We start from the raw sequence: 26,452 nt of genomic DNA, 5'->3' as shown, positions 1-26,452 counted from the left end.
TAAATAACAGAACAGATTTTATATATATATATATATAAAATTAAAAATTACCTGATTAAATATACATAATAAAATATAAAGTTAAAAATAAAATATCACAATAATATCAAAGGGTTTTCTTAACTTAAGAAAAGGAAAAATAAAATAAAAATAAAAAAAGAAAAGGAAAAATAGAATAAATTGAATTTGAATAAGACATGCTGGATCATAAGATCAACTTATTTGCAACAATTACTAGTCTTATTTAATGCTGCATCTAAGTTTCACTTCTTTATAGTTCAGTTTAGAGTTACACTTCCTGCAACATGTATATGTACATATATATTGCATTCATCAGGCCTGTATCTGACTTGATATACACTCAACTCCTGATAGATACAAGTAAAAGCGTCAAGGAAAAAACAACCTTCAGAATTTATTGGCAATGATCTTTATTTTTTGTATCAATATTTGTACTTGGTTCTGAGAGAATATTTATAGCCTATAGTTAGAAGATTCTAATGCAGTGGTTCTCAACCTTCTGGCCCTTTAAATACAGTTCCTCATGTTGTGACCCAACCATAAAATTATTTTTGTTGCTACTTCATAACTGTAATGTTGCTACTGTTATGAATCATAACAACCTTCAGAATCTATTGGCAATGATCTTTATTTTTTGTATCAATATTTGTACTTGGTTCTGAGAGAATATTTATAGCCTATAGTTAGAAGATTCTAATGTAACACTGGTAACATATAAAATTAATAATGACAATTTAAAATAGTCTATTTTTCATAGATGTTTCTACATTTTACCCTTTCTTTAAATTGAAATGAAACGCTTCAATTTTTTTTTTTTCAAAACAAATTTTGGGCCTCCTAAATCTCACTTTGGGTGACCCTCATGAATTTTTTTTTATTGTATAAGAAGAAGTAAGGGATATGGAAAAAGAAAATGCTACGATTCGAAGATGGTTATTTAAATTAAAAAAAACTTAAAACTTACATGTAATGAAATGATAAAAACTAACAGCTATGTTACCAGAAAAGAAAATACTATGCTTTAGTGAAATTACTCTACCAGCAATAATTTCCAGTAACTTCAAATATTACCAATCAAAACTGAATGTTTGATACTATATACTTAGTATGGAATTATGTCAGTATCTACATAAATTTACATATATATCCATACTACCATAATCAAATAGATATTTTCATATCTAGAAATAGTATGTGCTTTCTGAATTTAGTAGTAATAATATCTAATTATACTCATTGAATCCTAACACCACTGCCATAAGAAACATACTATTGCAGTCTCCTTTTTTCACATGAGGAAACTGCAGGGCAAATAGGATATTAATACGTATATTTTTAACTACTGTTCTTATTTAATACTGAAATGTTAATTGTATGATATTTATGCTACTGCAGGTGATATCTTTACATTTGGTAGTAGCAGTAGCAGTGAGAGAAGGGTATAGGTGATCATAGAAGATGCAGAAGGGAGGCGATGATTATGAATAAATGCTGAGATCACAGAATAAAAGCTGATCTTAGAATCATGGTCATTAGCTCAAGAATCATTTCAAATATTTCTGCTTCTAGATGCTTATGTCACAAAAGAGAAGTGAAATTGAAGGTTCTCCAGGTAAGATTTCTATTATCTGTCATTAGGGGGGAAAGTTATTGGAAGGGAAGAAATATTTTAACAAAAAGATCTGTATCAAAAAAAAAATGAAAGACCTTTCTATACATAATTTAATTTTTTTCCCCACACACACGAAAGAAATACATACCTGATTCTGGTGTTCTGACAATTGTACTATCAATATAACCTGCTTCCGTTGTAACAGCAGAAACTTCAAAAAGATATGTCGTATAAGGTCTCAAATGTGTCACTACAAAACTAATAGGTTCTTTCCACACGGAGCTTATCTTACTCCGTGCCCATGTGTTCGATGAATATGTGGTACGCGTTGGTGGCGTGCCTCTACTAAGGGTTGGAGAAGGGCTGGTTGTACTCCATAAAAAAGATTCATTATTCTCCTAGTGAATAAAATGAATATCAATGGAAAATGTGTTGTCTCTTCATAGACATAAGAAATTTATTTATTTTCCCTTTATACTATAAATATTATTATTAAATTGGTGATATATGTATGATTGGTTAAGATTTTAACAAATTAGCCTATTCAAGTTATGGAAAAATCTGCTAGATTATACCCTAGAATTATACCCATTTATGCCTACAGTTTTAGAGCATAATATACATATTACATTCTTTATACCTTAATCTTTCTTATGAATAGGATTTCAAGTGGCTTAAAGGTAAAACTATAGCAAAATCATTAGTAAGAATTTTTAAAATTCATGTTAAAAGTACAAGAGCCAATGAGTTGAAATTTTTCCCTGTTTGTGAAATTTCAAATGTTTCTTTCTTACTGTTACTATCATTTTTTTCTCATAAGCACTCAAAAGGTAAAGTATATGTTGTGTATGTGAGTATATGTGTATGTATATGTGTTTGTATATATTAGAATATATCCAAATTCTACAAAGAAGATTTTGAAACTTGTAAAAATTCGAGTATTTAAAACAAAATTTTGTTTGACTGTTTCTCCATCAATATTATCACAAAGAACAACAAAATTACTTTTAGAAGAGCATTATTACAGTACTTCTAGGGATTTCCCATTGGTGACTAGAATAATAACAAATTTTTCACCAAAGATATGCACAACAAAAATCTACTTTCACAAACTTAACCTTGACAATGCCTATCCCCTCACTTCCTGTCACATCTTGTTACTAGTGGTAGCCTACACTTTCTTACTTCAGAGCTTTATAAAGTATCCTTCACCCAAAGTATGTCTCTCAGACAATCTCCACCAATCTTTTCTCCAACGCCTATCAAAAATGCCAGTCCTGTCAGGAGTCTTTCCTGAGCTCCCTAAGGAATTCTGACATCTCACTCTTGAATCTCAAACCCTTCATTTATTCTACCTTGAATATAGCCAATTGTGTGTAACATGATACTATGACCTAATACTATAAGAAATCAAATCGCTATACTTTGGCAATATATATAGTATCCAGATGCAGGAAACTTCAAGATATACATTTATTTAAAATTCTTGAGACATAGAAAGTGTTCCATAATACTTACGTTGCATTCTGGCAATTTCCCGGTCAAAATGTCCTCTACTCTGATTGAGACATCTTTCACCACTATCCCACTTCTGGCATGCTTGACACTAATCTTGAAACTGGTAATTTTGCCATTTGGTTGACGAGGTAAGTACCAAATCAGGTTTACTGCTGAATAGTTAAAGGCCTCAACTGTCAGATTAACTACTTTTCCTGGAGCTGGGGAAGTGAGAGAGATTACAAGGGAGGTAAAAATAATGTTATAAAACTTAGAATGCCAATTATATAATTTTGGGATATTACATTTCCCATGTTATCTGAAACTAAATATATAATACATTGGGGAAGGAGGAATCTACTTGGGTGAGATGTTTTCAAATATATTTAATTAACTTCTGCCTAAAATAAAGAACTAGAAATTAGGCCCATAGTGTTGTGTTTAAGGAGTAGATAAGTTTAATTTCAAGACTATTTGATCAACACATCTATTGATAAACTACTTCAAATACATCTGAAAAATTCAATTAATAGTTGTTTGTGAATATACAAAAAAACACAACAAAAAAAACCTGAAACATGAATCTTTTCTTAAAACATTTTGGAATTATATAGACTCCTTAGGTAATGAAGAAATGTCAAATTAAAACAAATATTCCACCAATTACACCAAAAAGCATTTCTAGAATATGTCTAAATATCTAGTGTCTAACATAAAGTGGATACCACCCAATTGGTTGTGGTTATTACATTTTGAGTTTCATACACCCTCAAAATTAATTTTCATCAGAATTCATGGTACTTCGGTTTCAATTATTCATAATCTGCAATAATAACAATCTGTATGTTATTTTAATTGGAATGAGACAAAGATAAGGATAGAATGAAAGAAAATCATGCCCATTAATTTCAAGGAAAATTATACAAAACTGACAAAGTAAACAATCAAGATCCTTCAGAATATTGAACAAACATGACAAGTCACTATTGAAAGAAATAAAAACAAAATAAGACATTTGAGATAAAACATTATAAGTGATAGCAGTGCCTAGTATTAAGAAACCTAATAATAGAATTTAGGTGCACGTTGTAGAAAAGAATGACAAAATAGATTTATAAATGAAAGCCATATTAAAAAAAGTTTGGCCTTGGGAGAGAGGCTGTATGTGAATTATATGACAAACAGTACAAAGAAATGTAGAACAGCTGCATTTTAACAGAAAACAAAATAAATCAATTTGGGGGGATGATTAATCATTAATAATAGATGAAATGATGGATGGAAATTTCTTGTCTCCAAGGGAAACTGATCAATGGATTTAATGAAATCTTATGAATAATAAAGATAATATCTATACTAATAAAAGGGAAATATGCTAATTAGAATGGACATCTTCCAAACGACCTTCTGGATGTCCTTCTGGACAAAGCCATGGTGGTGGGGCCAAGGCAGAGGTGATTAGGGGCTATCAGGCTGGCAGGGGAGAGCAGTTAGGGAGATCAGGCTGGAAGGCAGATGAGCAGTTAAGGGCCAGTGGTCCCGGATTGCGAGAGGATGATCAGCAGTAGGACATCTCCTGAGGGGTCCCAGATTGGAGAGGGTTCAGGCCGGGCTGAGGGCCACCCCCTTCGTGCAGAATTTTGTGCACTAGGCCTCTAATCTATAATAATAAAAGCACAATATGCTAATTAGACCAGACATCTTTCCTTCTGGACAGAGCCTACAGTGGGCAGGGGCTGCAGCAAAGGTGGCAGAGGCCCCCAGCCACAGTGGTGGCAGGCGGGGGCCGAGGTCAAGGCCCTTGCACGAATTTCGTGCATCGGGCCTCTAGTCTATATATATAAAAACCTAAGCGACCAGCTGACTGGTCAGTAGCTATGATGTGCACTGACCATCAGGGGGCAGACGATCAACACAGGAGCTTCTGAGCTGCGGTCACTTGGCAGTGGCAGTTCTCAGGTGATGCACCCAGAACCTGAGAGGAGGGAGCCCAATTCTAGGTTTTGTCACCCAAGAACCGTCCTCTCTCAATCCAGGACCCCTCAGGGGATGTTGAACAGCCGGTTTCAGCCTGATCCCCACAGGCGAGGCCGAGGGACCCACCAGTGCACGAATCCATGCATCAGGCCTCTAGTAATTACTATATGATACTAAAGACTGAACACTTACATTTCTTTTTAGTGGATAAAATATAATAATGCAAAAGGAAAGACTGTTAAATATATAATATGGGTTTTTAAGAATTAAAACATCTTTCTAAAAAGTGAATATATTTGACATATAGTGTAAATTTAAGGTATACATAGTGTTAACTTGGTATATTTATACATTGTATGATGATTGCTGTCAGTGATAGTTATCACTCTATCAAATTGCATGGTTATTGTACCACATTGTTGTCTATATTCATTATACTGTACATGACATCTTTATGGCTTATTTACTACTCATTACAAGTGTATACTTTATTTATTTGAAGTTTTTTGTTAATCCTCACCCAATGATATATTTTCCATGGAGTTTTAGAGAGTGTAAGGGAAGGAGAGAGAGAGAGAGAGAGAGAGAAAGAAACATCCTATGTGAGAGAGAAACATGGATTGGTTGCCTCCTACAGGTGCCCTGACTAGGTTGGGCATCAAACATACAACCCACGTACATACCCTTGACCAGGAGTTGAATCCAGGACCCCCTGGGCAACACTGGCCAGAGCGACAAGTGTGCACTTAAAACAACATCAATCTTATTCCCATACCCCCAAACTCTCTGGTAACCATCAATTTACTCTCTTCATGAATCTTAATCATCCCTTTAAATTTCTTATTTGTGTAAACTATACAAATTTTTATAAGTATTCCTGATATATGTACACACACACATACGTGTATATATGTGTGTAAAATTAACAAGTGTGACACATTTCCAAATGGGGCTTAATAACAGTCATAGAGAACTACTCAAGTGTAGAGAAATTTGAATTTATAAGGTACCAAATTTTTATTAAATTCCAAAGCATGATTTCAGAATATTAAGATAAAAGTTGACCCAAAACATTAAATAGATTTTAAAATTAATTACATAATTCCATCACTTAGACAACATTTAGCGAGAAATAGTATTTTTTTATTAACTTGCTTTAAATTAAACTTTATCTCAATAAAATATATGTGTGTTTTCCTTTTGTGACTTCATATTGTCTGAAGACTAATTCTAGCTCTTTGAATTGGCAGGTCTTTTTCTATTTTAAATATTCTAATTTCTACTTCTGAATTTTTCTGCAAAAAAATCCCATTATTTTGATTTTTATAGGTTAATATATCCATCATGATCTAAGTAGAAAGATTTGATACTGAAGTACCAAAAAATTCTGTTTACAAAGTCATCTCATCTTTCAGATAAGCATCTTCCAACACTTTGAGGCTATATCTAGACCAGTGACATGCGTAAGTACACAAGTGTGTGAAGGTACCTACAATTTTTCCAAGTGTACACTATACAAAACACACATTTATTGAGCCAGAAAACAACTATATAAATGCAATACAGAGGCTTTTAAAAGTATTTTCCTGCACTTTTAAGGATCCACTAAGTTGGGAATGAAGGTGCAAGAGATATTTTTTATATTGTAAAGCCAAAATAAATTATGTGTACCTGAAATAATGCTCCATGGAAGTTAAAAAGTTGGGCTTTTTGCTAATTGGATGGAACATTAACTCAATATAATATAACTGGTTAACTTGTACACGCTTCCTAACAGTACTTTTATTCATGGGGAAAGAAATTACTTCTGATTAAACAATAATAAATGCACAGAAATTTTCCTTAAATGTCGGCTCTATGTAGCATAAAGAATAAAAGGGGTGGGAAAACTGGAGACCACTGATTGGATTACATTTATATTTACATTACATTTATACCTCTTTACAGTTACCAAAAAAAAGGAAATATATAGCAAGCAGGATTGTGTAATTATGCAATTTGACCAAGAACACACAGCATATGAGAAACAATGAAACACCAATTCCAAGATTATTTCCACTACGTCTTAGAGTTTCTCTAGTTTCTCTCAATCATACTTTGCCGAGAGAAACTATCTCTAGAAACTATGTCAGTTAGCTGAAGTATGGAATACATAAAGTTCAAAAATATCAGTGTGGCTGGAGTAGATGGAGGAGGGGAGAATGAAATCTGAGGGAGGTAGGCCATGGGAAGGATTTAGGCAGTGGTTCTCAACCTTCCTAATGCGGCGACCCTTTAATACGCCGAGTACTCATATGTGGGCGTATCTGCATGTGGGCGGACCCGCCTGGATACAGATAGAGGAGCGTGTCTCTGTTCCTAAGACCATTGAAAATATGTGTTTTCCGATGGTCTAAGGCGACCCCTGTGAAAGGGTCGTTCGACCCCCAAAGGGGTCCCGACCCACAGGTTGAGAACCGCTGATTTAGGGTCTTGTTCTGAATGATATAGAAGCCATGTTAAGAAGAGAGAAGTAACAGAGTCTGGCTTGTTTCAAAAGATGATATGGCTCTTGTAAAGAAAGTAAACTATAGGCAGGTAAATTGGAAACAAGAAGATCAGAAAGAGGACTTTCAATTGTTCATGCAAGAACAGATCATAGATTGCAGTGATTAGCAATAGGAGTGAGATTCAAGATAACATTTTGATGTAGTACTGGCGGGATTTGCTGGTGAGTATACTGTTAGAATCAATAATGACTTCAAGATTTTTCTTCTCTGCCACTAGAACAATAGAGGTGTCTTTAAATTGGTTTGGTAATGACTACATATTATGGATAATATTATAACTGTTAAAATCCGTATTTCTAAAAATTTAATGTCGTATAAATGCTTATGATGATGTTAACAGAAACATGCAAGATATAAATGTGCATAAATGACACTTTCATTATATGCAGTTATATAGAAATATATAAGGAGAGGAGAGGAGAGGAAGACCAGCCACAAATGTACCAAAATAATAACAGGCTATTTTGTAAAACAGGGCGATGAATAATTTTCATTTCATGTTTTTTATTTTTGTGGGTGTTTTTTTTTAGTTTGTTAAGATAACACTGCTTTTATAATCAGAAATGACAATATATACTTTAATGAATAAATTAACTAAGAAGACTCTAAAATAATTAAATGGTCATACTATTGAAAATTTTATTCATTTTGGCAACAAATTAAGTAACAAAAACTCATAACTAAGTTAATGTAGAAAAAATGCTTTAGGAAAATTACCACTTTCTGCCGTTTGGAAGAGAAATGGGTCACTAAACACTCCAATGCCAGCACTGTTTTCAGCAGCCACCTGGAGGAGATTGAAATAATTATGTTCAAGGGTTTTGCTCTCTAATTAAACAGAATCTGAAATAATAAAACTTTGCCTTATTATTTGGCAAATGATAAAGACATTTTTCTCTCATCCTTACAATACACCCAAAGTGTAAGGCATGTACAGGGTTTGTCCATATTTCCATTTCCCCTAAGGATGTATTTACAGCATAGTTTGATTCAACACATTTCTCATATTCTAAATGGAAAAATTAATAATCAAGTTTTATAGCCTATGCTATCAATTACCATTTAAAGTGCAACTTCTATTGATAGTCTTTCTGAAATAGAAGTGCATGCAGTAAGCATTAGCTTTGTTTTCACTAAAACATGTACAAATTAATTATTGATGTTCCTTTGGAAGTGTCTGTGCATTCTTTTCTGTTGGTTAATCGTTTGTTTTTAATCCTTCTTGCCTTCCTCCCCCAAGCTAGGTTTGAATCCAGACCATTATAAATGTCTAATGCTGCCTGACAGAGTAGAGTACATGTTTAAGACAACTCTATAATTTAGCAAACACTAGCACAGTGGGGAAAAAAAAGTCCAAAAAATTTGAAAAACTCCTTAGCAAAATAGAGTAACAGAATTTAACCTTTACCTAACCTTTCTCTTCATATGTGGATATGAACTATTCTGGAGCTTTGTGCATTTAGCAAAGTCTTGAATTGTGCTCTGATTAGTACCTCTTCCACTCAGACAAACGAGATTCTGCTTTTGGTAACTAGTTGTAAAAACATTTAAGATTTCTCAAGAATTTATATCTTACCCTTTCTGCTTGGGTAGAGTTTGGCCTATACATACATGTCTTAAAAATTTTTGCTGGTATTTAAAGAAATCAAACGTGAAACCAAAGCTTAACTCACTCGCAAAACTAATGTTTTCATTTCCTTTGCTTTCTCGCTCAAAGCCTTGGATTTTCAGTTCACTATGCGATATTTTACAAGTTTTATTGATACAAAAATATCTTGCTTACTCTAGACTTCAGTGTCTAAATGAACATTTTCTCATTGCTTATTGACAAACATACAAAATTCTGAATATCTTAAAATGGTCATTTAATTGAAATGTGTACATACTTAATGGTTAAAAATTTACAACCTTATTTATTTTTAAATTTGCTACAATAAGAGGAGTGGAGGATACCCATGCACAGAGAGACTAAGGATTGACATTCAGGAGAGGGGTGAAAGGAATAGATCATTGAAAAGACCACCTCTGACTAAATAAGGGAGAAAACAGAGGCATTCAGTTGAATAGGATCCAATCCCTGGTTAACCCCGCACAACAGTAGGGAGGTCAGGATTAGAAGCCACACATTAGTTTGAGAGCAAGGTCAAAACTGGGTTCTGTTTCTAGAAGGAGAGGGGCACAGATTCACCAAAGATGAGAGAGTTGAGGAGCATGCAGTAGCCAGCATCGGGACATAAGCCCAGGTTGACCTACTGTGGAGCACTAGTGACTATAGTACTATCTGTGCCTCTGATGGCAGTAAAATGGACAGATGTCTAGTTGACAATTACTTTTAAAAATTTTTCATTAGGACCAAAGGAAAACAAGATTTGGGTAGACTGACTTAGCTTTTAAACAATAGTAGACTTTGAAGCCAAATTTGTCGCTAAATTTACAGAATGGTAAATGGTGGTCTTTAAATGTATATTGTGTTCTCTTAGTAATTTGTCTGGGTGTTAGCTCTGCTCTTAGAAAAGGGCTGCAGTGAATTTCTTGGGAACTTAATATTGAATCTAGGAGTTGTAATAATAAATTCAAGGTCTGTGAGCCTTATTAAAGTTTTTAATGAATTGTTTCCCTCTATGTAGTGGTATAGATGAACTATAGGTTCTTTTTGCATCAATGTAGATAATTCCTCAAACACTTCCTGAAGACCTATGTAGAACTCTAGGGTTCTGTGCCTGGTGCTGGGACTCTGATACTAAATCCAGTAGGCGAACCATGTGGTAACTCAGTGACACACAGTGGCACTTGGAGGTGCTTTATGGAGGAGCTGAACTGAGTCAGGACAGAGGTCTTAGCAGGAGGCAGGCAACTGAGACAAAGAAGGAGGCAGGGATGCCTCTGTCTATTCAGGGAATGATTCCACGGTGACGTAGTAAAAACTCAATCAATAGGATTTAGACTTTGCTTAATTTTTCTGTTCTTTAATGTTTCTCTCTCCCCCCGACCCCCCAATGTTTTCTTTATCTGTTATAATGATGCCTTATTTGAAACTGAGCTTAAAAACTGCAAAAGGAGGAAATTGGATCTAGAAAGCTTTTAGGCACTGTAGTAATTTGGCTTTTTTTTTTAAATAAAGATTTTGTATGTGTTTGTTTCAGATTAAGTTTATTTAGAAAGTTACAGAGGTAATAGAAATGAGCCAGCGGGGCTGCCTGGGCTCAGGAAACATGTTGCAGAAGCAAAAGAAGGGCCCTTGGAGCTCAGGAGAAAGAAAGGCAAAGGTAACTGCCTGGTGGGGAGAGGGAGGAAGGAAAAGGCTCAGGCATGCTCCCAAGAGGAGAGCGCTGGTAGAAAGATTTTAGATAATCATAAATGGAATAATTAATTTGAGTGCTAATAACAAGAATGAAAATTATAATGGAACATGCCAAAATAATATACCAGCTGGTTTGTTATCATAACCTATTATTAAAGTAAAATTCTATTGAAATACTGCAACTTAAAGGTACATTTTCGTTTTTTTTTTAAAAAAATATATTAGTAACTAGGAATGGATAATTTGGATGTGTGAGTGGTGGAGATTTATTTTTATAAGGTAATTTTTATCCTGACAAGGATTATTTTTTAAAAAGTTTTTTGCACTTTAAATTTTAAAGTAAACATGTTCAATAAGCCTTATATTAGATTGTAGGGGGTTTGGTATGTATTTTATTTTCCTCTTAGTGATGTAAAATAGGAAGGGTATATTGAATTATGAAAACTGGAATAATGACAGCAAATGCCTTTACTGGAGATAGTATGTTTGTAAGTCTACACTGGAACCAGGCATATAACCTTTCTTTGGACTTGAATTATAATTCTGAAAAAGACCAAATAATCATAATCTTACTACAAAATACCAGTGACTAAATTTCTAATGGAAGGTTTTTTAGTTGTCAAACAGGCAAGCAGCTTAAGCCAGAAAAGATTTTTAACTTCAGTTTTAATAAACTTATTTTAAGAAGTTCTCTTCCCCTGCCACATTCTCCATCCCTAAAATAATAAGATAATACTTGGAGTGAAACAGCTGTTATCTTTTAATTCAAATCAGTTGGGAAGTTACTGTTTGAATTCTGATGCTGCCATGATTTCTCAAAAATTAGTGTGAACAAATCAATCTTTATAAAATGCTACCTTTTGTCTCCTTGCAATTTTATACACAAATTAAGACAATAACAGGGTGATAATGAGTTAACTCAAATTCTGAGTCTTGTCACTTCACTAAAACAGTATACTGCCTTTTTTTTTTCAATTATTCAAGGCCAATGACTTTTAGGAATATGTTTTATACCACATATATCTTTTTTAATTAAAGCAAGTGCCTTCATGCTATTACACATAAATCATGCTTAACCCTCTATGGCAGTGGGGGGAATGTCCGGCCCAAGGGCCATATAAGGCCTGTGAAATCATTTGGTCTGGCCCTGCCAAAACATTAGGGGTGAATTAATTAAATATGGCAGGCTAATTTTTAAGTTGGTAATTTTGTAGGGCCTGCAAATGATGTTATAAATATCCAAATGGCCCTTGGCAGAATAAAGCTTCCCCACCTCTACTCTGTGGAATGAGAATGAGTTATTGATGATTGAAGCCTATTGTAGGAGAGGGGGAGTTGGTTAATAGCAGATTCTTTTTCTCTGGAAGGATATGTTCATGATGTTTACTACATAAGATCCTATATGTGTTATTTCATTTGCTAATAAATTGTTATGCTAATAAAAAAATAAAAAATAAAGTGCAACTTCTATGTACCAGGAAATCTTCAAACAATTTTATAAATCTCATTTTAGCCACATAATCAAAACATGAGGCATTATTGTCAACAATTTATAGATGAGAAAACTAGTTGAGAGAGGTCAGATAACTTGCCTGAAGTCATACAGGCATAAGTAGCAGAACCAAAATCCAGCTAAAATTTGGCTTATTTTTAAAGTTCAACCTCTTTCCACTATAGTCACTCTATGCAAGATCTACAATTATTTCTGTAACAAATACAAGACCATAGCTATGGTATCTGACTTTAGAGTTTACAATTTAATCAGGCAAATAAACACTCAGGAAAACACTTTTTAAAATAAGCAGATCTAATTAATCATTTAGACTAAGGATTCTAGAATTTCAGAGAAGAAACAGTTCTTTTTGACTTGGATAGCTCGTCAAATAGAACAGGCAGAGAAAGTGTCATGAAAAGGGAGCAAGACTCAAGACCTTCCAAATGCCACACCAGAGTTCGACAATCTTGGTTTCAAGTGCACCTCTACCAATTCCCAGATAAGTAGGTTTGGTCAATTAACTTAACTGTTCTAAGTCACATTTCCCTTTTCTTTAAAATGGCAATAATAACGTATCTATGTCCTAGGATTGTTCTGAGGACTAAATGAAATAGCACATGTGATATACTTAACAGGATTTTTCCATTATCATATAGATTTGATACCTACATTTTGAAGATATCAAATGTAATGTGCCAAATACCTTTTGGAATTCTGCAATCGCTAACATTTATCTCCACAGTGTAAAGGACTCAACAATGATTTATAAAGTGTGGGATGAAAAGAATAAGAGAATTCAAAGGAATAAGAACTCAAACTCCATAAAAATAGATCTAAGCAGAGCTAAGTTGGCTAAGTAGCTTCTCATATCACATTAAAATATAATCTCTACTTATCACCTTCAACAGGATATTTCCACATAAATTAATCTGAATATGCACCTGTTTATAGAAAATATCTGTAGTATGTCATTTTCAGATGCAGTTAGGAAAAGGTTTCCCATTCTTTAACCCACTTTTCTGCAATAAAATTGCCATCACAAATGTTTAATTTTGACATCTGTATCAGTAAAAGTTTGTTTTTACTTTTCTCATTTGTGAGATCTCCAATTTTGGTATATGCTCTCCAGTTCTTGTTATGTTTTTTTATTTCCCAAATAGGCAAAATTCCAATAGGAAAAACCCTCCAGGCAAAATCTCTCCATCATTTCTAACCATTCTAGAAGGTCACCCCAGTTATGTCTGATCACATATTTATACAGCTCTAACAGGTTTTTTTCTCAACATTCAATTACCTACAACAATCAAAGAACATTTGATGTTATGTTGAAAGTACAGAAGAACAAGAAAACATCTGTATTCTTTACTACCTCCCTAGAAATATCACAGATATCTCTTAATTGTAAACATTTCCATCTGGCCTAACTAATTTAGGATAGTTTTTCATAGGTTCTTCTTTATTTCATTTTCAAATAAGATGTTAAATTTTGCATATTAAATGTTGTAAAGGATTAAACATTTTTATTAGCACAAATACCCAGTAAATTATCAGGAAATATTGGTAAATGGAGCTGATTTGAATTCATACTTCTTTGAAAAACTGGCTCATGAGTAACTTCCATTCCATTATCCAAAATTTCAATAACAGACACATAAATACAACAGGGTTCAGAGAAAAATAACAAAGCTAACTTTGATTTTAATTAAAAAGTAGAACATTTTCACTTATAAACCCTAAATTATGTATTTTAAACTTAATTTATTCTTTAAAAAAATCACTAAGCCAATGCTTTTAAAAATAGATAAATTAAATAAATGCACATAAAAATGAATGAGGATTATAACATTTATTTGTTTTAAAAGCCCTGACGGGCACTGAGGTCATGATTCAAATTATCATTCCTCAGGCACTTCTGTGCAGCTGTAAAGGCTTAACCAGATGGGAAAAGCTCCTTCACCTTTAAAATAGAGGGAATATTTTAATACTAAGTAATTGTTAAAAAAATTATTACCTTGATTTCATATGTTGTTCCAGGATTAAGATTAGTAAGAAGAACTTCCAGGCTGTCTGGCTTTGCTCTAACTTGTGTATATGCTGTCTGCATCCATGGACAAACTTCCTTATACTTCACAACATAAGAGATAATCCTTCCATTTGGATTAGGGGGTGTATTCCAAGACAGGAGAATCCCAGCAGAACCAACTCTTTCTCCTGCTAGGAAGACTGGAGGCCCTGGTTCTATTAAAGCAAAATCATGTTAAATTATTGTATGTTCACAGTCATAGGGAAGAAAAGTATTTGCAAATGTACACTTGTGAAGATGAATAGTCTCTTAAATGTGAATGTATCCTCCCTAGAACCAAGAGAAAAATAAAAAGACTAAGTACTTTGGGAAATACCAAAAACATTCTGTTATAAGAATGTAAAAAATGGAATGCTACTAAATACTACATGCCAAATATACTTTTGATGCCAGATTATTTTCAGAAGAAACTTACTTGTACAGTCTTACACACAAAACTGAGAAAATAAGAAATAGTTTTACAAACTGAATAATTCTTTCTTAGCAAGTACAGTGAGTTTATTTTCAGGCTCTTTATTATTTAAATATTACCAGTAACAGTCTCTGATCCGTTTCATGAACAGGTATAGAATAGTTACCTTTAGTCTTTGAAAGAAAAGGACACTAAAGAACCAGTAAAATGAAGGTCCTAAACAGATCACTTTCTTAAGTTTCCATTTTGCTTTAATTACCAAACTGCTTTCGTGCATATAAAGCCCATAATGCTAACATAAGTGTTCCCATCCAATAGATTTATACTGGATCCAAATAGAAGCACATACTCACTTGTTACATTCGTTGTCACTGTTCTACTAACAGGTGAGCTGTATGTTGTAGCAGAAATTGAAGAGATTGTTACATCGTACCTAGTGCCAGGAACAGCATTGGAAACATCAACCTAGAACACCAAAAACAAACAATTGCAATGAAACTCTTCCTGGAAAGCAAGAAAGCTAAAATAATGAATCTATCACAGTCAGAACAATAAAGCAACTTTACTGTATAACTCTGCACTGTTTAAAATATCACAAGTTTCATAGTATTGTAAAATATAAGTGTGTTCTATCACACAACTATTCACACACAAAACTTACAAAACATACTGCATTATAGAACACTAAATCTGTATTTCCATCTATGCTGGTTCACTGTCACAAGAAACAACTATTTAAGAGTCTTAAATCTATAGCCCATTGCTCAGCCCTCATTTTTATGAGTGTGTATGAAATACCTGTGTCTCTGAAGTTCCAATAAAAACTAAAAAAAATAGGATAAGAATATCCATCGTTATTACATTTTTCAGGCAGTGGAATCACATTGATGGCTCTAGAGAGAAATGTTGCATGCATTAATGATTTAAAGACAGATCCTCCTGGCAAGTACACAATTAATGAGCCTGGATTACTCAATAGCTCTGCCCTTTCTTTGTTAAACTATTCATGAACCCTTGGATGGCTGGCTGTAGGTTCAGGGTAGACTTAAAAAAAAAAAGTATAGACTTCGCTAAGGTAACAGTCCACTGATGCTGAAACTTACACTCCTCAATTCGGCAACAGTGTTTCTGTCTTCAACTTGTGCTTTGAAAAACTCTCAAAGGAGGATGTTTTCGTGCTGAATGAGTTTCATAAAGAACGTTCCTATTAGGACCAAATATAAATACAAGTTGGCTCGGCAAGTGTGATAATGAAAACTACACCTGATACTCTCCGCCTCCAAGATCTTTGATAGAAACAAAGCCGCTGTCAGGAACCAGATCCACGTGAAACCCTTCCGCGTGGCCGGAGGGCAGGCTCCAGCGCAGAGAAAAGGAATGTGCGGAGATATTGAAGGCTTTAAGTTTCTCGGGCTTTTCCGGCTCTGGTATTGAAAAATTAGAGTTTTCAAATGGTTATTCACCGAAAGCTTCAAAGGAAAAACATGAAAATCAATAGGCTAAGGGTCAAGTTCCAAACTAATCACATTGTTAGAAAGCCTGGAGTCCTTTAAATTATGTCTAGCCATGCGAAGGTATGTATATCATACCTTTAACAATAACTAATTTTTAAGTATAATGATCAGAAATAGCATATTGACTTAGGTTATCTGTCTCTGGGATTTTTTTTTCTTACTAAAATCTGTTGGTGGACCAGATTGTTTTTTAAAGCTTGGTTGTAATAGAAAAATTGAATCATTTTAAGCAAAGTAAGTACAAACTATCTATCTAATTATCTGGATATTTACCAAATAGAAGACAATTGGAAAAAATGTATAACCACAACCTGGCAAAATTTTTAAAGGGTTACAAATTCTGATAAATACTTAGTTAGGTGTTTCTTTTTAAAGGAAAGCTAAGCTTTCAGATGGGAGAGGAAATATGATAGTTTTTAACTTAGTCTAACTGTCCTAGCTATTTCAGCCATAATTTTCTATCTTTGCTTCCTCTGTTTTCAAAATTTTTCTTATGCTGCCTGTACCTCCTTGAAGGGAGTTTCGAACATTAAGTTCTGCTGATTGGTTGCCAAGGACTCATTTTTTCATTCCACTTTATCTTTAGTGCAGATTTCAGACAAATATATGGGAGGGAGAGAATTTATGAGGACAAGCATGTGAAAAACATACCCGATACACATCCAATTTAACACTGTTTGCAGAAGAAAGGAGTCTGGAATTAATAATTGAATTCCACTTACCATTTTAAAGCCCTCCCCCCTCCAAGATCATTTGAATGAATATAATTTTTAAATGTACTTTTCCTAACAAAACTGATAATGGCACATTGCATAAAATAGAAATCTTAACAAGTCAATTTCTCTTTTGGGGGGAGGTGGGAGGGAGATACTTTTAGAATTATTTTTTATCCCCTTTGAAAGTTCCTTTAATGCTTATAATGCTTCCCTAGCACCTGAAACTGATATCAATTAATTAACTTGCACCACAACATTTTCAAAGATACATCCTCTAGGCATCTCCAAATTGCCCACAGAGTGAGCACTAGAGTTTTTTGTAAGAACTCTTTAGAAATATTGTAGTCCTGGACTGTGTGGCTCAGTTGGTTGGAGTGTCGTCCCTTGCACCAAAAGGTGGTGGGTTTGATTCCGGGTCAGGGCACATACTCGGGTATTGGGTTTGATCCCAATTAGGGCATGAGCGGGAAGCAATGGAACATTCTCTCGTTCGTGTTCTCTCTCTCTCTCTCTCTCTCTCTCTCTCTCTCTCTAATAAGAAAATAGAATTATTATAAGCCCAAGATAAAAGATCAGGGAAATACCCAGTTTGTGAGGGGTACAATTCCTTTGTTGTTCATAGTTGCTGGCATTTTTCCTGGATCATTGTGCACACAGACTTATGTCCTTGGTATTCTGAGGCTTGAGAGAAAAGAGCTTGATTCTGCTATTCAGCCCATATTAACATAGACAAAAAGTCCAACATGACAAAAGTCCAATTAACTACTACCAACACGTACTGATTTATATGAGGGCAGTACTATTGCTTCAAGGGTCCCAGAAAATAGCTAATATCCATGAAGTCTTAGGGAAGAATCTAGAAAAATACCTCAGCAATCTGATTTGGTGTTTTGGTGTTTTGGAAGAAAAAGGAAGATCAGAGAAGTGAAGGTCTGCTTACTGAGATAGTGGTGAGATAGGATGTAGTTTCCTAGACTGAGGTTTAAGATTACACACTGAAGAACTCTTGGCTAAGGATGAAGCCTGTCTCACCAAGAGGAGGAAGAATATATTTGTCTGGACATTTGCCAATCTGATCAGGAGGGAAGGTCTGAAAACGTCAAGACAATTTGGTAAAGTCCTTTCAAAGCAGGGTGGTTAGAAGCCTGGGAAATGGACAGAATTTAGAGTAAGTGAGAAAAGGCAGCCTGTGTTTCTGGGATCACATATGAAAGAAAAACAGTCTGAAGAACATGCAGGCCATAAAAAAGATTTTAGATTTTTTACCCCCTAAATACAATGAAAATTCATTTAAAAATTTTAAGCAGGAAAGCAATCTGATTTGGTGTTTTTTGTTTTGTTTTTGTTATTTAATTTTAAACCATTACTCTGGAATGGTATGATTTGGAGAAAGGTTAAAAATAGCAGTGAGATGCTAGTTAGTGGGATCTTGTTAAGTCTGAGCAGAGGAGTGAGGCCTGCCCTCATAAAAGGCAGTGGAGGTAGAGCATTGCCAAGTCATATGGAAGAGTGCAGCTCTTTGCATATGAGCTGAAAGATTCAATTAATTGAAAGTAGACCCCATAATAAATACATGACTTGCACTCAATGGAATTTAATCCCTCAAAGGGTAGGAAAATATGAAACAAAAATACTACTCTTAACCTAATTGTTACTAAACAATAAAAACTAGAGGTGGATATGTTTGGAGTTTTAAGAAAACAACAAAAAAAATCACAATATGTTCAATTTAATCCGGGCTAGCAAAAGGAATTCTAGGCTTTAATTGGATATTTTTTTAGACCATAGTCTGCCAAAAGTTAATCTGCAGAACCCTAAGTCCTTAGAACTTAATAGATGTCCCGGGATCAAAACACTTTGTCAAATAATTTCCATTTTCTGTTAGTTTTCTTTATTGCAGGATATCTCAGAGCCTTAAATGTGTTTAAATATATCTCTTGTGATTTCTAAAGCAGTAACTTCCAATAAAAATATAACGTGAGCCCTGGCCTGTGTGGCTCAGTTGGTTGGGTGTCATCTCATGCACCAAAGGTTGCAGGTTGTATTCCTGGTCAGGGCACATGCCTTGGTTGCAGGCTCAACCCCCAGCAGGGGGCATGCAGGAGGTAGCCCATTGATGTTTCACTCTCACATCAATGTTTCTCTCTCTCTCTTCCTCTCTCTCTAAAAATAAATAAAAATTTTAAAAAATATATAAATGTCAGCCACACTAAAAAAGGAGAAACATGTAAAATTAATTTTAACAATATGTTATTTAAACCAATATATCAAAAATATACATGTAATCAATATAAAACTATTAATAAGATTGTTAATTTTTTTCAAACTGTCTTTGAAATCCCATGTGTCTTAAACACTTACAGCGCATCTGAATTTGGACTAGCCGAATGTCAAGGCTCAGTAGTCACATGTTGCTAATCACTACATATTAGTGTACTCTAAAGCATCTCCCAACTTTCCCCTTGGCATTTCAGTAAATTTACCTAAGCTGCACTTTGAGAAGCTGAGAAAAAAAATAGAAATATCCCATGATCAGTATCTATAAGGGAAACAGCTCAAAAGAGTTGGGAGAACCTTAAAAACAAAATTCTGATACAAACTATTGTATATTAACCTTTGAGAAAGAAAGTAAAAATAGATCTGAAATGGAAGAAAACAGCACACCCAGAGCTCCTCAGTCTATTCTGACTCCTAAAGGAATACATACAAAGTGAGGCCAAAATATCCCAGAATATTCACAAAACAGTTGCACAAACCTATCAAAACAGTATCAAGAAGAAAAAAAAACCCTACAATGCACAGCTTTTTAAAAATAAAACATGAAGACTCTACAAAGTTTCACTGCATTATTGTTTTTATTACTTCCCATGTACCAAAACTGTAATGATAAGCTATCACATTTACTAGTGAGCCTTTCCATGATTAAATTATTTGTTGGGCATAATATATACTATGATCCATGGGATACTCATGCATTGGATACAAAAAATAAGAACTCTTACCAAGTTTATTATATACTATGCACTGTGCTCAGCACTTTCACACATTGTTTTATGTAGCAGTTATAACAATTCACAAGTAGATACAATTATCATTGCCATTTTTAAATGAGAAAATTGGGAAACAAAGAATTTAGATAACTTCTCCAAGGCCTCAAGGCTAACAAGTGAATGGTAGAGTAGGATTCAGTCACAGGAGAAATAGCTTCAGAGCTCAAGCTAAATTAAGATTGTGAACCTTAAAATGGACATGAAACTCGATTACCAAGGTAGGCCCAATCTAAGCACACAGACCCTTTAAAGTGGAAGAGAAGGCCCTGGCCAGTGTGACTCTGTTGGTTGGTCATTGTTCCATACACCAAAAGATTGAGGGTTCAATTCCCAGTTACGGTACATGCCTGGGTTGCAGGCTCAATTCTCGGTGGGGGCCGTGCAGGAGGCAGCTGATCAATGATTCTCATCATTGATGTTTCTATCTCTCTCTCCTCTTCCCTTCCTCTCTGAAATAAATAAAAATATATATTTTAAAAATTCCTTATCCTTTTGAAGATACTATCAGGCTCAAAGAACTTTCTCTATCCATGCTATGGAGCTAGCCTTTCCTTTTTCTGTGCAACCACATTGTTTGAACATACTCCCATTACTTCACCTATTAATTTGATTTATACTATGTGTTTTCTTGCTTCTATTCTTTACTACTCTCTGCATATCCTAAGACTATGGGTTTTTTTCTATGTGTAAAGCACATAGTAGGACATCAAAGACAAAGTTTTTAGGAGAATGGGTGATCCCCAAATCAGCATCAAATTTCACTAGCTGGACCTTTAATTTAATGTGAAACTAAGTATAATATTGGCTGCATTTATTGAGTACTGACTATATACCAAATATTGTTTTATTCCATTTACATTTTACATTTATTATCTCAAAAATCCTCAGAATATTGCAGCAAAATGAGTATTTTAACCCTCTTAAATATTCTGTGGACTCGAAGTTTTCAAATTTTAAAAAATACATTGACATTTTATCTTGAACAATACAATATGCAATGTAAAAGTGAACTTTAAAAATACCAAAAAGAATTTGTATACCTGCAACAACGCTGATAAATGTTCCAGATCCTTCAACATTGCCTCTTACTCTGTGTACTGTGATGTTATATATCCCACCAGGAGTCAGATCTGTAACTGTGTACTCAGTCATTCTTCCCCAAATGAAATATTCTTTTGCAAATGTTCTGTTTGATATATAAATCTTATAATGAGTGAAGTTGGTTTCTGTTGGATTCCACATTAAATTTGCAGAAGAAGTATTCACAGCTTTTAATATTAAGCCACATATCTTAGATGGTTCTATTGAAAAGGGAAATTACATGTAAATAAAACTACATATATATAATGATATAGCAAACATGAATAATATAATTTAAACACTTATGTAATACTCTTTAAATTTATTCATGTACTAGTATAATGTCCTACATGTTCAGCTATGCAAATAGAGAAATAGAACATTATATATATATAAATATATGTTTTTATTGAAGTGCCATATTAACATCCTCCCTTGTTCCTAACTAGTTTCCTCAAACAATCATAAATCACTTCCCATAGTCATTCTTGTAGTCTTGTGTCTCCTGAATGCTCATTTTTTAGCTACCACATAGCAGTTAGCTAGTGTTAAATGAAGATGAGAAAGAACAAATAAGTTAGAGAAGCAATGAGGACCAGAAGTGAGGGCATTTTCAAATGTGATCTGGTTATATCAGTTTTTTTTAATAGTCCTATATCACTTCACTTCAATCCACTCATCAATGGAAGTCATGTTGTTTCTTGCAATATTGGTCTCCACTGGGAGAGGATCCTACAGGCCTCACAATCTTTCACAAGAATTCTTATAGTTATACTATAGTATAACAAATACTATAACTTCTCCCAACTCTAAAACATTATGAGACAGATTTACAATAGATTTACAAACTTTGGGGAAAAGAAGATAGAGTTATCTGTTTATCAAAACTCTACCTCAGATGAAAATAAATTGTGCTTATATTATTATGTGTGTATATATACATATGCACACATGTGTTCCGTATATGTGACATGCATGACATATATATATACATGTTGACTTCAGATTTTTAAAAAACTCTATGTAGTTCCCAATACATTTACACATATAAAGAAAATTTTAATTCATATATTTTTGAGAGTTCTCTTAACATTTTTTATCATCAGGCTTTTATTATTCCTTTATTATCAGGCTTTGTGTTTTAAAATAGCTTTATTTATGCTGAGCCAAAATACTTTCAATTTTTTTCAACTATAAAACAAAGATTTCATTTATGATATACCCTTACTTGTAGTCACTTTTTTCATCACGGATACACTGTAGTCTTTGCCTCTAACTGTCTTCACGTGAAACATGTAGTCCACACCTGGAGTCAAATTCTTTACTTTGACTTTGTTTCCATAAACAATTACTTTAAATAGCTTTTCCTTTCTAGATGTCATACAATAAGATACCTAGAAGAAGAAGAGATAAATTGATGTTTTTCATGGTTTAAGAAGTATTTACTTAGCACCAACTTTGTACTAGTCACATTCACATAAACTACTACTGCAAGCTTGAGGCTGTGATCCTCCCTATGTTCACCAAGTAGTAATTTGAGTCTAGTTGAGACTAAATAGCAGTCAACTTCCCATAGCACTGAGCATAGAGGACTGAATTAGAAGTAATTCACTAAAAGACCAAGAGTCTCAAACTGTTTTTACATTTTCATTTACATATGCTCTGACTTATATGTGTATATGTACATAATGATTGGGACTTTCCCTTTTGGTTGCCTGAAAGCAAAAAAATATTGTGTAAAGTTTTATAACCATTCTCCAAATTCCGTGTAAGCAGAAGACAGGAGGAGAAAGCAGGACCTACTGAAGTCTGACTTTCTGGCCTAGGGGAGAATGCCAAGACATTGTCCTGGCTGCCCAAGAGGTGGGAAGTAGGGCTTTTGCCCACACCCCACACTCCATCTAAATGAGGAGGGCGCCACGTGTATCACCACCATCACCTGAGGGTGCCTGCTGGAGAAAGCAGCACCTCCCAGTAGGTCATGTACTTAGGCAGCAGACGTTTTGTTCATATGTCTGGTTGATCACAGAAAAAGGAAAATGTAAAAAGAGAACAAAGAAAAAAAAGAAAAGAAAAGAAGAGAAGAGAAGAGAAGAGAAGAGAAGAGAAGAGAAGAGAAGAGAAGAGAAGAGAAGAGAAAAGAAGAGAAAAGAAAAGAAGAGAAAAGAAAAGAAAAAAGAGTGGAGCAATTTGTACACCCACCTGTGCCCTGACAAGATGCCAGAGCCTCCATGGGTGAAGTAGAGACCACAAAGAGTGGTCAGGCTTGAACTATCTTTCCAGAACCTCACCCAAGAAGGCTGGCCTCCGTGCAAACAGACCCTCACAGCAGAAAGCAGCAGGACATATGCCACAGGGAGGAGCTGAAAAGAGTTAAAAATGATTGAGCCAGAGCTGGTCTGTCATGTCAAGGAAGTGGGCAGGGGAGGTAACCCCCAGGGCCTCGGAGAACTCATGCATGTGCCGGGGAGAGAGCAGTGTTTGCAGGACCGTTAAACTGATGTCGTTGGCAGTCAGTCACTGTTGGGGGGTAGACAAAACCAGCAAGAGAGAGAACAAAAATAGACACCCAGAATGAAGAAGGCGCTTCAATTTTTTGTTAAATGAATGAATCATAAATGTCACATTCCATACCTGCCCATCTTTTATCATAACCTGAGCCAATCAATTATTCATTAAAGCTTTGAGAATTGGCATTGCCTTTAGAAATTTTCAGTGGAGTAATCTGATCGTTCCAATACCTTGGAGTTTTTTTAATTCATTAAATGATCTTTACTCTTCTTGACTCCTTACCTCACATTTGTAAAACAGAAAGATATTTCTAAGTGAAAGTAATCACATTAATTTTATATATTATTTCAACTTTATTATACTTTTAAGAACATTGTTATGTGGTAGGAGTGAAACAAATTTTCTAAGCAGACATGTTTATTGCTGTTTTGTGGGAAGAGTGTTTTGTTACTGGAGGAAGATAATCATTAGGTCTAGAAGCATATCATTGCTTATTGACTTATACGGTGTCACTGACAATTACCTTGCTTGTCTGGCATATGAAAATATAGGAGTGAATAGAATGCTGAGTACTTCTGGTCTGGAAAAGGATGATAGGAGAAAGTACCATGTAATAATAGAAGAATATTTCCTGAATAAAGTACTAAATTCAAACATAGTAAGTGGCATATTAAGGTACAAATGAAAGGGGTAGAAGGAAAAGAAATTGTCTGTAGTGACCTAATGATGAAAATATGTAAATTTTTAAAAGTGCAATTTGAAAAATAGAGGTTTGTTCCCATTGTATGTGGACTATACATGCCTAATAGAAACCAACAGAAGAAAATTGAATTCATGCTTTATGTCTACTTTCAAAGCATAGTTTGAAGACCTGGGATGATTAATTTTAAATGATGAGGAAAATGATCCCAATTATGCAAGTACACTTTGCTAAGCAACCAGGATACTGTTGCTTAATTCATTAAAATTTAACAAATAATCTCATTGGTTGCGTAAGACTAGGATAACCATTAGTAATATAATATATTTAATAAAAATAATCTGAATCCTAAACATTAACATGATCTCTTAAAATAAGTTTCACTTAATAACAGATAATAATTTAAAGTCTCTGAAAGAAATGTGTTCATTGATATAGTAAAAAATAATTCTATGGCTATATATTTTATCCAGCAACAAATAATTTTATGGGCTTGGTTAACACCATGGAAAAATCATTTCTTTGGACATTTGCTTTGAAATAATGTGAATCAAAACAGAAAGACAAGGGTAAAAAATGTGGATCTTTTACAATTAAGATTTAAAAGGCAGATTTTTCACTAGAGAATACCAACACTGAATATAGGAATGGTTTGAATCATTCTAAAAGGATAGAATTTTTCATGAATGATTTATTATTCAAGATGCCCCTATCATTGAATTACATTTACAAATAACAGATAGAATGCTCACTCCTGACTTTGTGAACTTGCTAATGTAGAAAATCCTCTCCTCTTTTCCATGCATCTGAATCCTACCCATTACTGAAAGCTCAAGTTCCAACTTTTCCTGATAATTACATTCAGCATTGACGTCTTCTTCCATCATCACCCCAGTCATATATGGGAACATTGATATGTAAAGTTGTATTTATCCATCAAAAATTTATAGAGCACCTATTTTAGGGCAAGCATTATTCTACATACTAGATATTATAGTAAACTAGAGGCCCGGTGCATGAATTCGTGCATGGGTGGGGTCCAGCTGGTGGCCAGGGGTGAGGGGGTTGGCCGGCCCCACCCCCACCCCCACTGGGCCAGTTGGCCCTCTGCAGTGTGCATCATAGCAACCGGTCATTCCAGTCATTCCGGTCTTTCCAGTCGTTTTGGTCGCTTGGCTTTTATATATATAGATAAGACAAAAAAGGTTTCTGATTGTAGGAAATTACATTTCTAGTGGTGGCACCTAACAATAAGCAACTCAATAAATAAATGAATGAGATAAATCATCCACACAATGAGTGAATAGAAAGAGCAGTTTTATTTAGAGTTGGTAATCAGAGGAGAATATGAGAAGATGGTATTTGAGCTATAAACTCAATGATAGGAAAAAAATAAACCAAAACTGGAGGCAAGATATCCATGCATAATGAATGTCAAGCACAAAAATCTTATAATGGGGATGTGCTTGAGAAACAGAAAAAGCCAAATGTGGTCTCAACATAATAACTAAGTAGACAGGATATGTAGATGAAGGTCCAATCAAATGAAGTATTGGAGACCATTGCAAGGAGTTTAGATTTAATTTGAAGAGCAATGGAAATCTGTGGAGGGTGTTGAACAAAGGAGAGACACGGTTTTTAATAGTTCTCTCTGGCTGTGATGTGGAAAGTGGATTGTAAGGTACTCAAGATTGGAAACAGACCAGTTAGGAGGCAAGAGGCTATTATCTGTCACATCGGCTGCTGGCCTCAGTATGAAATGATAGTGCCTAGGACAAGAGTGGTGCAATGGGATGAAGGAAAGTGCATACATTAAGGGTTTTAGAGGTGGAAGTGGCAGAACTAATTAGCTGATGAACTGAGGGATGAGTGAATAGGAAGAATCAAAGATAACCAAGAAAGTGATTGCAGGACCCTGTCCTTTCCTGAGATGA

At 34.5% G+C, this 26,452-nt stretch overlaps 1 protein-coding gene across 1 annotated transcript in view; it reads right to left on the bottom strand.

The window, feature by feature from the left end:
- PTPRQ (protein tyrosine phosphatase, receptor type Q) overlaps window positions 1-15,799 on the bottom strand; it is a 202,239-nt gene extending 186,440 nt beyond the window's left edge. The window contains exons 1-7 of the mRNA XM_023749759.1: window positions 15,746-15,799; window positions 15,301-15,412; window positions 14,464-14,690; window positions 8,374-8,443; window positions 3,152-3,351; window positions 1,782-2,031; window positions 518-526 (exon numbers count right to left, since the gene is read on the bottom strand). The gene's annotated coding sequence lies outside the window, so the exon portion shown is untranslated. The remainder of the gene's footprint in view (window positions 1-517; window positions 527-1,781; window positions 2,032-3,151; window positions 3,352-8,373; window positions 8,444-14,463; window positions 14,691-15,300; window positions 15,413-15,745) is intronic.
- Between the last annotated feature and the right edge of the window lie 10,653 nt (window positions 15,800-26,452).

The sequence above is a fragment of the Myotis lucifugus genome, unplaced genomic scaffold (assembly GCF_000147115.1).
Source record: "Myotis lucifugus unplaced genomic scaffold, Myoluc2.0 scaffold_9, whole genome shotgun sequence".
Classification (NCBI taxonomy): Eukaryota; Metazoa; Chordata; class Mammalia; order Chiroptera; family Vespertilionidae; genus Myotis; species Myotis lucifugus.
The sequence above is the reverse complement of the archived record's forward strand: the minus strand, read 5'-3'. Positions and strand labels throughout refer to the sequence as shown.